Source organism: Dama dama, chromosome 5 (genome assembly GCF_033118175.1).
Source record: "Dama dama isolate Ldn47 chromosome 5, ASM3311817v1, whole genome shotgun sequence".
NCBI classification, from domain to species: domain Eukaryota; kingdom Metazoa; phylum Chordata; class Mammalia; order Artiodactyla; family Cervidae; genus Dama; species Dama dama.
Window position 1 is genome coordinate 90,827,338 of NC_083685.1, and position 6,902 is coordinate 90,834,239.

General features: G+C 35.1%; 1 pseudogene; it reads left to right on the plus strand.

The window, feature by feature from the left end:
• Positions 1-4,540: 4,540 nt before the first annotated feature.
• LOC133055595 (small ribosomal subunit protein eS1-like) lies at positions 4,541-5,271 on the plus strand (annotated as a pseudogene).
• The last annotated feature ends 1,631 nt before the right edge of the window (positions 5,272-6,902 follow it).

The following is a 6,902-nucleotide window of genomic DNA, read 5'->3' on the forward strand; positions in this document are numbered from 1 at the left end:
TTTAGTCAAGAGAGTGGTTACTCAGGAAGGAGGAAAGGGTTGTGATGGGGGCAGGAGGGTGCACTCTGATAGTCTTTATTTCTTGACCTAGATAGTGGTTACAGATATATTTGCTGTATAATTATTTCTTACTGAATATGTATGCATCACTGTGAGTGGCTCAGTCATGTTGGACTGTTTGCAGTCCATACCCCATAGACTCTAGCCCACCAGGCTCCTCTGTCCATGGAATTCTCCAGACAAGAATACGGGAATGGGCAGCCATTCCCTTCTCCACGGTATCTTCCTGACATAGGGTCTCCTGCATTACAGGCAAATTCTTTACTGTCTGAGCCACCAGGGAAGCCCATGAATGTTACATTATACATTTTTTCTCAGTCTGTGTTATATTGGGGGCATTTTTTAAAATTTACCGTAAAATACACAAGATTTACCATTTTACTCATTTTTCGGCATGCAGCCCAGTGTCGGTAAGGACACTCACATTTTATGCGTCCATCACCACCGTCCATTTCCAGAACTTTTCATCATCAGAAATTGAAACTCTATACACATTAAACAATAACTCCCCATTCCTTCCCCCCATGCCCTGATAACAATTATTTTTCTATCTCTATGATACTTCATATAAGTGGAATCATACAATATTTGTCCTTTTGTGTCTGGCTTATTTCACTTAACATAATGTCTTCAAGGTTCATCCATGTTGTGGTATATATCAGAATTTCCTTCCTTTTTAACACTGAATAACATTCCATTGTATGCATATGCCACATTTTGTTTTCCCATTCATTCAGCAATGAACATGTGGATTGCTTCCTTAGTGTATATCTTAACAATTTTTTAGATGTGGCTTGAATTTCTACAGCAGGACCATGTTAAAGGAGCAAAGAAGCTTAAAAGAAAAAAGTTGTACTTTGCAATTAATGAATATCAGCACAAAAGAATAATTAAAAAATAAAACTCTTTTTCCAAGAGCAAGTGTCACTGAATTCAGACAACCATGTCCAGATGTTGACTCATTCTTTATAGTGAGGATTTGTGTTGCCTTACTAAATTTTAAAGAAAGACCCCTTTGGGTAAAAGGGGTATACGTTTACCCAATTGTGAGAACTAAAATCCTAATAACATGTCGTGACAAATAAGTCCTTGCTGTTGAATAGTATTGTACCACTTTCCCATCTCTTAAAGAAATAAACGTGTTTATGAAATTTAGGACTATGTTGATAGGGCTTTATATTCTTTTGCTGATTTGGACATTTGATTGAAAATCAAAAATCCTTGAGTCATAATTTCTCTTAATATATTTTCTGCATTATAGTTGCAAGCAAACCAAGAACACTCTTTCTGAGCTTCTGGCCTTTCACATCTTTGGCCTGCCTTGGTGTCTTCACACAGTTATATGAAGTTTAGGAAACTAAGCCTTGCTCTCATATGCTCTAGTAACTATGAATGTTGCTGTAGTAGTGTGCAATAGTATGGAAAAAGACTTGTGATATAATGTAAGAAAAAAATGCAGAGTACTAAATTCTATGTACAGTAAGATTATAACCTTATAAAAACATGAATCTTTGTTTACTTATTTGTTTACTTTGGCTGCATTGCACAGCTCGTAAGTATGGAACAACAACAGTAGAATGTGTAACTTTTCTTCCTGCTGATTTTTCTAAAATAGTTTTATGTAAAACATATTCTAAGATTTGCCATGTATTTGAAAAAAATAATGCCATAATACCAAACTTCCTTGAAAAGAGAATAATTGGGTTTACTTCAGTTCAATTCAGTTGCTCAGTTGTGTCCGACTCTTTGTGACCCCACGAACCGCAGCACGCCAGGCCTCCCTGTCCATCACCAACTCCCGGAGTTCACTCAGCCTCATGTCCATTGAGTCAGTGATGCCATCCAACCATCTCATCCTCTGTCATCCCCTTCTCTTCCTGCCCTCAATCTTTCCCAGCATCAGGGTCTTTTCCAATGAGTCAGCTCTTCTCATCAGGTAGCCAAAGTATTGGAGTTTCAGCTTCAACATCAGTCCTTCCAGTGAACACCCAGGACTGATCTCCTTACTTCAAGCATGTTTTTATATTTTAAATAAAATCTGCATTAAGGGGAAAAAAACACATTAAGGAAATGTAGTATAAGTCTGGAGAAATTATGGGTGCTATTTTTTTTCTTCTATTTTCCAAATGTGCTGTTACATAGTCACTACTTTTCATAATAACGTTATTTTTAAAAATTAAAATAAGGGACTTCCCTTATTTGATTCCTGGTCAGGGAACTGAGATCCCACATGCTTCATGCTGAGGCCAAAAAAAGTAATTAAAATAATAAAAGATTGAATCTACACAATCTTTAAAATTCATTTTACACCGTATTTTACCTACAGTCAATGTAGGAAGTTGTAATGGAGAAACAGGCGGTTCCTATATAAGGTAGGCTAATGTTTTAACTATCACCGTTTTCATAACATCTATGGAGCATTTATGATGTGTCAGGAACTGAACTATTTTATCTTTGTTTTCATGTGCAATTCCTTGAGGTAGATATTAAGACCATTCTACAGATGAGGCATGTAAGACCTGAAGAAGTTAAAAGAGACTTGCTTATAATTTAAAAGCCACCAAGTTTATATTGGAGCCTGAAGCAGATTCCAGGTCAGCTGGATAGAAAGAATTTTTAACACTATCAAGTGTGGTATACATTTCTAAAATTGTAGTAACCTCTGAAAAACATTCAAGCTATATCATAACCCCCATGAAGGTAGTATCTGGTTATCAACAGAGGCAGGGCCTCCAAGGCCCTGGAGGGGTCCTAGAAATGATCTCTTGAAAGAGCTAGGTATTTTACTTTGTAAAAAAAAAATTTTTTTTTTTTTAGTTCTACCACTTTATTGCTACCAACCCATCTCCCTCCACCCTCATGCACACGTGCTCAGTCATGTAATCCCATGGACTTCAGCCTGCCAGGCTCCTCTGTCCATGGACTTTTCCAGGCAAGAATACTGGAGTGGGTTGCCATTTCCTTCTCCATGTAAAAATTTTTAAAGTAATATCATTTTGTATTTTTTCCTTCATAAGGGCCCTCCCCAAAACCTGGATTCACCCCTGTTAATAGTGATTTTTAACAATCATTTGGGAATCTGACTCAGTGGTGTTGTAACTTCAATAGGTACTTTAAAAGGTTATAGTCATGTTTTATAACAACATGGAAAAATGCTATAACTCAAGGGCAAAAAGCAAGATAATAAATTATATGTATACATTATGATTGCATATAAAATGTGAATTCAAGGACTGAGGGAACTTGAAAGCAATAAAACCTTTTTATTCATTTGTTCATTCGCAAATATATATTAGGTACTGTTTATGTACCAGGTCTTATGCTTTTTGTTATTTGGGATTTTTTTAAATTAATTTCTCTTATTGATAGAGGTTTGGAACTTGGGTAAATATGTTGGCGACACTGTCTTAATTGTCAGATGAAAGTCATTTTTCATATACCTTTATTCTTACCCTTTGTCTACTATGACCACTTAAGAGATGCAGAGATATTTGAATCTCTGGACCTCTGAATTCTCAAAATTTGGAGAATGGGCAAAGTGGCCTCCAAATTTCTTCCCACTCTTAACATTCCATAATCATTATCACTGCTCTTTCTTTCCAGATTACCCCTTTATTTCATTATAATGGACTATACAGCAGCAAGAAATGTAGCTGATAAAAATCTAGTTTTTCAACTGTAACAATTGATTATAACTTTACAGAAATTATAATCAGAAGCAGAATTATGTAGTTTTATATAAATGGAAATTGGTTCTCTGATGATAGTTCCAATTTCAAACAAGGCAAATCACTGGTAACATCCACTGGTTTATTTCAGCAGAGAAAGAATTTTATTCATGTATATTTCCTTTAGATCTCAATATTTTTGCCTTGAGACACTAACTTCAAAAAACTTTCAAAGGAATTGAACAGAGGTATGGGTAAATTAAGTTGGTCTTTTAATAACTGGGATATGACGACTTTTCTAAATATGAAAGTTTTTTAAAATTACTTTTTTTTAATGAAAAATATTATGGGGAAAAGTTTGAGGGAGAAACTATAGCAGAATGGTATGAGTGTAAATTTTGTAGTCAGACAGAACTAGAATGGAATCTATTCTGAAACTGCTTAGCTTTGTGATCCTGTGTGAGCGAATTATTTTTCCTCTCTAAGCCTCAGTTTACTTTTCTGAAAATGAAAGTAATATTAATGCCTACCTCACAAGTTATAATGAAAGTCAAATTAGATAATGTAAATAAATTTGTTGAGTAAAGTGTTTATAATGTTAGTTAAGTGGTACTAAATATTAATATTAGTGATATAATTTAAATGCTATTAAATTTATTAAATATTAGATATATAAAGTTAAACTTTCAGATATGATATTTCATTAAGGAAACAGTTTTAGAAAAATCAATTAGCAAGTTAACCAAGAATAGAATGTTTTCCCAATTTTTAAAAGAATAAACAAATAGGCCTTTTGGCTGTTGGAGAGCACCATGGCAGGGGGCAAAAACAAGTGCCTTCTGAAAAGTGGCAAAAAGGTTGCCAAGAAGAAAGTGGTTAATCCATTCTCTAGGAAAGATTGGTATGATGTGAAAGTAGCAGCTATGTTCAGTATATGAAATGCTGAATAAACACTAGTCAGGAAAACTCAAGGAATCAAAATTGCATCTGATGGCCTCAGGGTCATATTTTAAAAGTGAGCTTTGCTAATCTGCAGAATAATGGAGTTTCATTTAGAAAATACAAACTAAGTGTTGAGAACGTTTAGGGCAAAAACTGCCAATCAACTTCCATGGTATGGATCGTAGCTGTGATAAACTGTGTTCCAAAATGTTCCAAAAGTGGCAGGCCATGATTGAATCTCATGTTGATGTCAAGACTACCAATGGTTATTTGCTTCATCTATTCTGTGTTGGTTTTACTAAAAACCACAATAGTCAGATTTGGAAGACCTCTTGTGTTAAGGAAGCACCAACAAGTTCACCAAATCCAGAAGAAGATGGTTGGAATCATGACCTGAGAAGTGCAGACAAACAACTTGAAAAAAAGTTGTCAATAAATTGATTGCAGATAGCATTGAGAAAGATATAGAAAAGGCCTTGCCAATCATTTTATCCTGTCTATGATTACTTGTTAGAAAAGTAAAAATCCTAAGAAGCAAAAATTTGAATTGGGTGAACTAATGGAGCTTCATAGTAAAGGTAGTAGTTTGGGGATGAGTTGAATGCTAAACTTGAATGAGATGATGGATATGAGCCTCGTGGTTCATATCAGATTCAAGAATCTGTTCAAAATTCAGATATTTAATGGTGACGAAAAAAAAGTCTTATTTGTGATGTTTAAAAAAATCGAATGGGCAGCTGTTGTCAACTAAAATCAATAGTGTGTTCAGTAACAGTCCTTTCTGAGTAGCAGGTTCAAAGTTATCTTTCACTTTTTTCTTCTTAGCTTCTCTATTTTTTTTTTTTTAAAGTTGCACATTGTACATTTATTCCTTTTGTTAAAAAAGAGTATTTTTTTAAAAAAATGAATTAAACATCTGTCTGTCCTGTGAACATTAATTTTAAAAAAGATCAGGGAGGGGAGGGAGGTGGGTGAGGGGTTCAGGATGGGGAACACATGTAAATCCATGACTGATTCATGTCAATGTATGGCAAAAACCACTACAATACTGTAAAGTAATTAGCCTCCAACTAATAAAAATAAATGGAAAAAATAAATAAATAAATAAATAATAAAAAAGGCTAGGGAATTAGTATGCCATTTTGGATTCTTTTCTAGTCTCCAGTAGACAAAATAAATTTATTTGTGAATGAATCAATAAATATTTAGTTATCAGTGTGTATACTTAGTTTTTTGGAGTCCAAAGTTAGATGCATCCAGAAGTTGGATAAAATGTCACTCCCTGAGAATAAAACTAGTAAGACTCAACATAAACTGGATGAAATTAACCACTAATAGGGAATCTAGTGAGTGTGATTAGACTGCCTAAGAAGCTATTAAAATAAATAGTGTATCCATGAAAACTACCATTGTAGTTGTTACTCAGTTTTATTTCCCTCCTTATTGTCTTTTAGTATTTTTTAATTAGTACTTCAAAAGTTATATGTTTGGTGCTGTGTTATTTATTGCTGGGTAACAATTTACCCCAAACCTTAGTGCCTTAAAACAGCAAACATTTATTATCTCACAGCTTCTGAGGGTCAGGAATTTGGGTGCTACTTAGTTGGGTGCCTCTGGCTCAAGGTCTCGTGAAATTGCTGGGAGCATCTGCTTCCGAGGTCACTCATGTGGTTGATGGTAGGATTCAGTTCCTCGTGAGATTTTGGCCGAAGACCTCAGTTCCTCACTGGTCGTTAACCAGAGGCCTCTCTATAGGGCAACCCACAACATAGCAATTGTCTCTCCTCAGAGTGAGCAATAGAACAAGAGGGAGCTCTCAAGATGAAGCCATAGTCTTTTTGTAACCTTATCTCAGATATGACATTCCTTCTGCTGCATTCTATTCAGTAGAAGTGAGTACACACCTATACACAAGGGGAGGGGATCACAGGAGGGCATGAATACTGTACTTTCATTAAAGAGATCATTGAAGGTCATCTCAGAGCTTGTCTACCGCAGGTATAAAACCATTCATTAAACTTCCTTTGCTTGCTCTGATGTCATCACCAGCTGTAATTCCAAATGTAATCTCACCTTATATGTCATTTGTTTGTAAGCAGAGAGAGTACACTGAATAACACACAGAAGTTCCTCATCATTTATTAAATTAGTATATATTTTTAAACACTTGAATTTTGTCACCTGCTGGCCTTGTGAGTTTGGTAAGTGTGATTCAGTCTTCCTAATGCTGAT